We start from the raw sequence: 10102 nt of genomic DNA, 5'->3' as shown, positions 1-10102 counted from the left end.
CACACAAACAGCGACACGTGGTGACTTCCAAAGGCTGCCACCGCCGAGGAGTCAGATGATTGCTGATTTTTTTTTTTTTTTTTTTTTAACGAACACCAGTGCTGTTGTTGCGTTCGACAATGAGGGCCTTTCAAGTGTCATCTCTCACGCGCGAACCCTTTTCCTTTGTCGTCATCCTAAAAAAAAAAAAAAAAAAAAGGGGAGCCTTCAGTTTTGCATGTAATTGTAGTAATTTTTTATTTCCACTCAGGCATTCATCCGCTACCGATCCCTGAGAGCTTTTTCCCCCAACTGCAAACCATATGCTTTCAGTTTGACCTTTTCCACTGCCAAATTATCTGCTGTTGACCTCTAATGTTCTCTCAGGACAGTCTGAGAGCAACGCATGTCTCTGTGGAGTCATTTATCTCTTCTCCAGACCAAAGATTACTCTAATAAATCTCTTGATGCAGATTGTTCCACACTTGAATGAAGCTCTTTTTTTCTCCATTCTTTTGAGTGAAGGGATGCAGATTCCCCCGCCGTCATTAACAGATGGCGAGCACGAGAATATTAGTGCCAGATTTATGGCTGTTTTCATTTCATTTTCAGCTTTAAAGCCTCACTATGTTCACCAACTGTTATTGTTTCTGCAGGTGTAGACGGCAATACTCAAAAGATCTAATTTGTCTGTGATGAGCATCCCCATCCACCAGAGACCAAAGGTACGGTAAGCTATGAAAAGCTCATTATCTTATGTCCCAATAAACATTTTATTATGCCGCAGACAAGCCACACAGCGTGATACAGACGCACAATAAAATATGAGTCAGTCATATTCTGGCTCATCATTTTATTGTTCACGTCTGTTTTCCCTTTGAAGCAATTCTGGACAATTGTCATTTTTAGTAATTGTACTAGAATTATTATTATCCCAGTAAAGTATAATTGATTTATCAAAGGAATAATAAACTCTAATCGAATAACTTCGAGTCATAACTTGACAAATTCCACTTTTCCAATCTTAATGTGCTGCGCTTGATCCTGTGATGCAGCTCACTGTGCGTTGTGTGTACACGTTCAGCGGTGTTGGCCCGGTTTAGCGGGGGGTTGATCGTCTGGAATTATTTGATATATAGCGTCATTAATTCTGCTTGACTTCCCCGCCGTGTCCACAAAATGAGCTATGTGTGTCTTTGTTTCTCCTCCCCGCAATGATCTCGCAATTCTGTTGGCGAGCAAGACCAAGCGGGTCTCCAAGCAATTACGGCGTTAGAGCCTGATCTCGGGTCATTGAGAGATAGGATTACTCCTGGACCCCAGGAATGTACAGACCCCTCTGGTGGTCTGCTCACCGCTGATGAAATAGAATTGAATTAATGGGGTTGCCCACTGCGAGGACTGATTAGAACGACATACTGCCTTTGATCCCTGAGCGAGGTGACCAGGCGCGGGCGCCACAGGCACATGAGTGGGGGGTTGGGGCTTTGTGTCTGCGTATTAGTATGTGTGTGTGTGTGCGCTCCCTGTCCTGGGTCAGTGCACCGCTGATGAACAGGACTCATTATGTGTGCGCTCTTTGCTGGGGTTCAACCCTCACTGGGGGGCTTCAGGTGTAAAAATCATTCGTTGCTGTTTGGTTTGCGCGCTCGCAGAAGGCTGCTCCCCACCGTGGCCTCTGTGGTCTGAAGCTGCGGTGGTCCGTGCTGCGTTCAGCTTCGCAGTCTGGCAAATTAACCGTGGTGCTGCTGCATACATTTTTTTTAAAGGCTCACCTGCGATCACTCCTGCAGCTCGTGCCATGCAGTCTGAATCCTGGTATTTCTGTCTTTTGTGTGACGCTGTAGTCTGTCGTCCAACATGTCCTGAAGTGAAAATAGCAACACATGAGGCCAGAATTGTTTGTTTACCACTGGTATTCACCACTATTGTTGGTTTATTTTCTTGTGGCAAACTTGAAAATTTCCAAAGTATAAAAGTTGATGAGAACCACTCGAGTACAACATTAGGCCTTTGTTCTTCAGGATGCTTCTCAGATGGTCAAACATTTTTCTGACGTTGGAAGTGAGGCTGCATCTCACGCACGGTTTCCCACAGACTGGCATCTGTATTTGACGGCCTGAGAACGAGACTCAAAGATCTTTTTCAGAATAGCTTTAAAAGTTTGCCTACAAAGTACTACTTTAATACTTTGTCCACCTTATTGCACACACACTCGCTTACCTTGAGCCGCGTGCGTAGGAAGCTTGTCGCTAATCGTGTAGCCTATCGAAACCAACGTGGTACAAAATGACATGGCAACAACCAGGTGCACTTACGAGTTTGTATGAAACAGCAGAATAAGTTGGCCTACATTGAATAGGAGAGGTTGCATCCCAATCAGTGCACACAGGAGAGATGTTATACCAGAGTAAAGTCTATGTGTGGGAAACACCACAACTCGGCACTCACAACTGCACCTCACCGAGCTATTGGCCAGATGTGTGAAGCAAGGTTTGAACTCCTCTCAAACTTCCTTCTTTTCATTATTTTCTCAGAAAAATCTCACTTTTCATTTGTACTCTGAGAGGAACACTATGAATGCAGAGCCGTTTTGCCCATATTTGATTTTTTTTTTTTGTGTTGTCGTTTTAAATTACAGCAAGCTTTTCATTCCAGCTGTGACTGTGGCTGTCAGGAACGGTCATAATCCCTTTCGCCTTCCACCGCGGTTAGACGACACTTAATACAAACTATTTCTTGTGGCCCACAGGTTTCCACAAACTAATCCCAACCCGCCAGTACATTTCCGTATCATAATATCCACTATGGAGGATTTCGGCCAACTATAACAAAGTGACTACAGCATGTGATGTCTCAAATTTGGTATTTCACTTTAAACTTTTAAAGGTCCACAACTTGATACTCTGCATTCAACCCATCCGCCCGCTAATCTGAAATGTCTATGGGAATATCTTATGGCCAGTGGTTACCCGCCGGCTCTAAGGTGTCACCATCCGTCTCCGTGTTCCCATAAAGCTCGGAGTGGTTTGGGGTTTTTCCATTAGCCCTATGACTGTTCTTACTCCAAACAAACTGCACCACATTTAGCTCGGAATAGGACACAGACTCGCATTTTCAGGCGAGCCCTGGTGTGGTTTATTTGTTGCAAGAAGGCTGTTGTTCTCCTTTTTAACTAACGGAAAAAAAAAAAAAGATTGAGCGATCCAGAGTGTGTTTAAACCACTCCAGAGATTCTCGGTGTGAATGTGCCCTAAATCAGTGTGAGGGAAAACAAAAGAATTACATGTTTTTTTTAGTGTAGAAAAAAGACAAAAACCCAAATGATCAAACACGCCGCGCTGCCTGCCAAAGCCTTCCTCCTGAATTCGAGCTGGAACACAGCACAATAATTTTTTTATTTTTTATTTTTTTACAACACATACCTTGGGAAGTAATGGTCATCATCACCCTTGTTTGCCCGGCAGTGTGCTGTTTACGTTGAGCCCCTAGACGGTAAGCTGGAGCTGTCTGCCGGAATCATTCTCAAGGCCACCGCGAGTAATGATAGATGACAAGCTTCTGCGAGGGAGAAAACACGTCTCCTGGTAGCACGCAGAGCCACTCAGACAAAGGTGCCATCAGCTGGAAGCCTACCTGCTGCACTAGTCGTGGAGGAAAGTTAGTGGGGGGGGTCGGGTGGCGGTGAATAAAAGCCTCGAGGGGACTCTGCAGCACCTAATGAGAAAGAAAGCTCCATCTCTCCTGTTAAAGAGTGCAGTAAATTATAGAGAGACGTGTGCAGTGACTCCCTCTTCACGGTGAATACTAATAAAACCCAGTGGTCACCTTTTTGTAGCCGAACAAGAAGTTCCAGTTTTGTGCGAGTCTGCAGGACCAACTTTGACTTTGCACTGAGGATTCAATATTTATGACTTTATTATTAATTTTATATGTATTATGCAGATCCCCCCTTTTTTTTCTATCTATATTCATTATGTTAAGTACCTGTTTGGAAGCTCTCTCCGGAACGGTGGGTGCAGGGCTGCCATGCCATATGCCAACCAAGATAAATGGGAAAAGTAGTGTCTCTTACCAGTGATGGAATGCAGCTGAGTACATTTATTCACTGTGCTTAAGGTTAGGTTTTTGTACTTTACTGGAATATTTCACTTTCTGCTGCTGTATACTACCGCTCAACTACATTCTGGAGGCAAATATTGTACTTTTGCTTCACTATATGTGTTTGATAACTTTAGTTACTAGTTACTTTGCAGATTGCACGCTGCATCAGAGACAAAGTCGTGCATTTGAGCTATTTAACTGGCAATCTGATACACAAAACACAAGAATAATGCAGAATAATGGATCTGATAATTGATATAATATGTAATGTATAATTTTACTTCTGATACGTACATTTACTATCAGATACTTTAAGTCTTTCACTTAAAGTGAAAACCGACAACGCCCCCAGTGTTTCGCTGTGGTATCACTGTTGGTGCTTGTGTGACTTTCGGGTATTAACTGTAAACTCTGAGAGTCTTGAATATCTGCAGCAAAACTTCTGCAACTCTGGCCATTAATGTGGTGATTCCATTCACTTATGAAAACCATGAGAAACACAGAAAAAAGCTGGTACATTGATCTTAAATTTGGATCTCTTTGTCAAACTACTGCTCTCTAGGTCGAGAGTTCACTTCGAACTTCTTGAATCCACCCGTTAGTTTTCAAAGCGCTCTACCAGAGCTGCAGTTAATGATTATTTTCATTATAGATCAATCTGCTGATTATTCTCAGTCAGTTGATCACCTATTCAGTGTAAAAAATATCAATCTAGACTCTCTTATTCGAAAAAAGCCGTGGCCAGGGAATGTTTTCTGCCTCAGAAATTGATGATGTAAATGGGTTTTAAATGAATTTATTTGACGAAGTGTTCAGCTCTGCCCTACACCTTGAACCAAACTTTTGTGCAAGTTACTAAAAAAAGGCAAAACCATGGCCTTTTAAAACTCGTGCTTCAGCTATGCATATTCATAAAATATTTCAAGGCAGTCTGGCCAATATAGTGTCTTAGATGTTTTTCTCTGGACCAACGTGTTTCATGGACTGAGTGACTGCCTCAGGCTTTGCTTCCAGTGAGGGAAAGATTCTTCATTAAAATATTTCAAAAATGCTTTTATAAGACACTTCCCTTTTACTATATGAGGTTAGTATAGTATATAGCCTTGGATTTTGCATGCTTATTACACCCTGTATCTATTACAATCCATTAACCATGCTGCCTATGGCCATAATTGCATTTCTGTGACGCAAATATTTGACAACATGGAATGAATGTACGTTTTTTACTTAAAGAGTGCATTAACCACGCTGAGAAAAGACAGTTATGTACAATTACACGTTGTACTCCTACGTAATGAACTTTAAAATGCTCTCTCCTGTCATGTGTCACCTCCCATTGGCTCTTTTTAACAAGTAGCTTTATGTAATGCGAGACGCTCCTTTTTTAAAAGCCCTGCCGCTGCCCACCGCCATCATTATTAACACAACGAGAAGTACTCACCTGCTGACAAAGGGGGAAAAATGCCTTGAGAAGGGCATTTATCTGGACACAGCGAGGCGAGCTATTTAGCTGCGGAGACAGAAAACGATGGGGGTAGTTCTGAGTAAAGGTATGTTCTAAGCAGAAAAGTGATGTCACTAATGACGCGACCTCCGACCTGGCCGTCATGAGTTGCATGTATGATATTGTCTTTGCTGCTGAGAGCAATCAGGTGTGCAGGAGGGAGGGAGAGGAGAAGGCGGGGAGCAAGGTCATGCTTTTTTTTTCTCCCCCCGCTGCCATTCATGAGACAACCTGCGGCCCTCGCAGCGCGCAGCCACAGCCTTAATGATTAAAAATGGCTTCCTCCTTTTATTGTCCCAGACACACGTTGATCCCATTCACATGTTGTTACCAGACCATAACAAGGCGGGACATAAACACACGTGCATAAACACCGGCCGACGGGCGGCTCGCGCTGTCAGGAGTACCAGGTTTTATACTTGTCACATAAACAGCGAGGCATTGTCTCCTGCACGCCCCTGGAGTGATTAAGACGTAAGGCACCGCAGGGGGGCGGCCCGTGGTTAAAGGGGCATAGAATCCTAAGAGGCTGACGCACACAAACACACACACATACACACAGCGGGGGTTTTAGCATGGCATCTTATCCAGGCCATTGAGGCTAATATCTGTGAATGGGGGCATGCTGGCACTTTTAGAAGTGCTATCAGTGTTGTCTCTTTTACCTTAAAGTGCCCTCGGGGGGCTGTACAGCATAAGGGCATCATAAGGGAGAGGAAAAAGTATGCAACTACTTTATCTTTAGTGTCCTTAGTAAGAAGAATGTGTAAAGTCATCTAAGTTTAACTGTCAGGTCATGTTTTGCTCAGACGATATGCAGTGAAAAACGCTACCTGTTGTGGCTCCATGATGTCTCCATCATGAGCTCATGGTGATGCTTAAATAACCAGTTTTATAAGCTCTTTTGTGTGCATCCTTTCAAATAGTACATTGTAGAGTGAATAGGCTACAAAAAGCCCTTTTCATTCATTACGGCTCCATTATGAGCTTTACATTGTGTAGAAAAAGAACTGATTTTTTTTTTTAACTAGCTTGAAAGTGTACGACAGCCTTCAGCTGAGAAGTGCTCGGTTTAAAAAAAACCCCCCAACATTTTCAGCATTTTTTTGACCAGAAACTCTCGCTGAAATAAAAAACCTCTCACATTCCCAGAGGCGTGCTTCCAGGATGGGCAGCGGTGAGCAAAAGACACGCGGCACACGACAAATCCGTCTAAATTAAAAAAAAAAACAAACATCAGCCAGCTCATATTTTTTTATTAACACAAGCAGCTGCAGTTTATTGATAGAACCATGAGCTACAGAAACGCAGGGCTTTTAGAAAAGCACACCTGCAATGAAAAATCATTAAATTCAACAGCCGGACGCTTACAAATAAGCCTCGCCACGTTGTGTTTGTTTTATTTAGAATACATCCTTTCATTCCTGTTTTTAAACGGGCAATTCAGCGGAGGGACGTAAAGTCAGACACGGTGACATAACGCAAAGAGAAAGCTGAAAAGTGTTCAGCCTCACCAGCTGTCCGTCCATCCATCTATTCATCCAGGAAATCCTGTCAGCTATGGTTTGCCTGAGCCCTCTGTTGCCAAACCTTCATTTCCCCCTTTGGTGAAGATGTCCTGCAGCCCGACGATATCAAGCAGCAGGCGTTGCCATTTCAGGACATACAGAGCGTCTGTCATGTCAGCTGTCTTATTTAAGAATACCTGCACCTGAACGTCCCCCCTTTAGCTTGGCCTCCATGCAAGTGATGCCATATTGATTTTTTTATACCAGGTAATCTGGTCTCTGGCTACAGAGAGGCGTTATCCATACAGTGTGTCAAAGCTTTGAGTGTGTCATTAGTATGCCATGGTGTTGATATCCATACCTGCCAGTATTAGGCTGTGAAAGAGTGGGGGATTTTCTGGATTCAGATTAACAGAATAAATGTAAGGATGTGTAAAAAAGTGCAAATAAAATGTACAACAAAACGATCAGTCAAGTTAACATTTGAAAATTGACGTCATACATACATACGTGTGTGTGTGTGGGGGAGCTGAGGATCTGCTGAGTGGAGGCAAGAGGACGAGTAAGTGTGACAAGGGGACAAATGTCAATAAAGGGGAAGGTCTCGCACTAAGCTGAGGGAGAATTGGAAGCATATTTCTTCTTCTTTGGACCCGTTTCCTCCATTTTCAGTGACATACTGAGAGGAGCAGAGGGCTGAGCGAGCGCAGTGACGAGATGCACATCAGGCAGGGTGTTAACCTCTGCCTCTGGGTTGGGCTGCCAGGTACCAAGATGAATATCCCACACAGAAACCCATTTGATTCCTATCACTGTGAAATCAGGAGATTAAAGGTGCACCATGTCGGTTCAGGGGAAGACATTTTAATCAGAAGAGAAAGATCTTCATTGACTGACTCTTCGCTTTCATGACTGAATAAACTGAATAAACAAACTGACCTTAAAGGACAATTTCATACTGTTTAACTTTGTTTATATATGGCAGACCCTGCCACCTTTCTAGCTTCAAACAGTGTTCTGGGGACCTTATTTTCCTCTGAGAACAGCTTGTTTATTCAGTTAGGGAACAAATAAACATTTCTGAGTTTGTATTATTACGTCATTAATATTGTGAATATTATAATTGATTTGGAATATCTTCTTTAAAAACTACGTAATGCCCCTTTAACGTGACAAATCACTAATCGGGAGCACAGCAGGAGAAAGGGTTAAAAGGCAGGGAGAGAAAGCGAAAATCAGGAGCGTTGGCAGGTATGGTTATCACAGCAGATATCGTTTCACTTAATGTCTCGAGTAGCACTCAACTTAAGCTCGGATATATAAAACAGTGGAGCCGAGGAACAGAGTTATAGGTAATTTTATCTCTGCAGAACATTATATTGTATTATAGTATATTGTTCTTTCCTCTTCACACTCTGCAGGAGCTGCTGTAAAAACTGGCAGTAAGCCTTTTTGTTTTTTTTGGTCTTATTGTTTTAACACCCAGGCAATAACGTGCTGTTTTATTTCACTGTAACCTCCGCAACGACGCTGACACCATGCACATATAAAAACAGAGCCCACGCGTCGTATTATGCAATATGTGAGATACAGATAAAAAAAACAATAACCTATTGCCGTACCTTCTTCTTTTTGTTTTTCCACTGAACATTTTAAATATTTCAGCTGACTCAAGCTGTTCCTCAAGAAAGAAACACAAACTATGATCTCCTCTCATCTCCTTTTTGCCTTCTGGGTCGACGTTCTGTCCGGCACCGGTTTAAGAGCACACTGACATTGTGAATGGCGCCGGTCCAGCAGCTCCGGCCCCCTGTCTGATTTACAAAGATACATTTGAAAGGAAGCAATTTCCATGCCTGGTATGAAAACTCCTTTTTAACCTTAATTACATCGCCGCTCTGTAAAGACCAAATGTTCTCTGCTGAAATTAATTTCCCAACGGGGGGACGCTTATCAAAGAATTCAGATGTACCTTCTTATCAAATGTGGTCATTGGGTCCGCGTGAAAATTTACTCTGAATTAATTGCGAGTATCATCTGCCAAATTTTTATTTGGATATCTCCCTAATGTTGACATAAGCCTTAATGGCCATCTGCGGAGTGCAACTCATTATGGCACATATCTCTGTCCATACATATGTGCTGGATGTCTCACGTGTTTTATGACATTTTTCCACTGCTGTTCACGAGCGTGACGGAGGGGCCAAGGTTAGCCGTGCATGCTTGTTCTGGCTGAGGCGGAGAGAAAAAAACTGAAACTACATTTTTTCCACTTAAGAAAACGGCGAGCAGTCATTTATCTGAATGGTTATTGCTGGAGAGATGAGAGAGCTAATACAGGCATTAAGTAGCTGAGCATGCTACAGGTCATTCGCAGCTCCATTTTGTGTCGGGCTCTTGAAAATAAAGATCTGCTCTTCACCGTCACCGTCAGGAGGCTCCGTCGGTAACCTCACCTCTGGAGCCGCAGGTTGTTCATTTGATGCTCATGCGAGGCCTCGTGCGGTTTTATAGGTCGGACACATGTGTAGCGCACATGTAAAAATGCATTTCTATAGGGGCTAAGCGGAGGTTACCCCCGTACTTGTGAATGTGCATTCCTGCACCATATGTGTTTTTCCTCAACTCTGCCCCCAGAGCTTCTTCCCAAACTCCTTGCAAAACAAATCAACTTTCAGCTTTAACCCCCGCCGCTTACTTAAACGATCAAAATTCACATCAGCCGAAGCGCTCGCACAGCTCGGCAGTCTGTGCCTCCGAGTTGTACGCCCAAAAAAAAAAAAAGAAAAGAAAAAGTGCTGCTTGTAAAATTGATTTTGAGATTGAAGCAGATATTCGTCTTGATAAAAAGAAAAAAAAGAAACATGCCACTGTAGCATAGGGAATGTGGAGGGGAATAACAGTGCCTTATGCATGAAGTGCCTGGCCCGGCGTGTTGTCTGAAGTGTGTGCAAGGTCTGAGATGAACAGGTGTTCTTGAGTTTGGAGAGCAGTCTGAGAGGAAGCC

At 43.1% G+C, this 10102-nt stretch overlaps 1 protein-coding gene across 3 annotated transcripts in view; it reads left to right on the top strand.

The window, feature by feature from the left end:
• The first annotated feature begins 635 nt into the window (after window positions 1–635).
• Window positions 636–10102, top strand: part of klhl29 (kelch like family member 29) — a 200748-nt gene continuing 191281 nt past the window's right edge. For 2 of the 3 annotated variants that reach the window (XM_084378088.1, XM_084378090.1), the window contains exon 1: window positions 636–704. The gene's annotated coding sequence lies outside the window, so the exon portion shown is untranslated. Of the gene's footprint in view, window positions 710–10102 lie in introns of all 3 variants that reach the window. The other variant, XM_084378089.1, reaches the window with a different exon arrangement.

Source organism: Pagrus pagrus (genome assembly GCF_965226575.1).
Source record: "Pagrus pagrus genome assembly, chromosome: 16".
Lineage (NCBI taxonomy): Eukaryota > Metazoa > Chordata > Actinopteri > Spariformes > Sparidae > Pagrus > Pagrus pagrus.
This window is presented reverse-complemented; position numbering and strand designations above follow the sequence as displayed.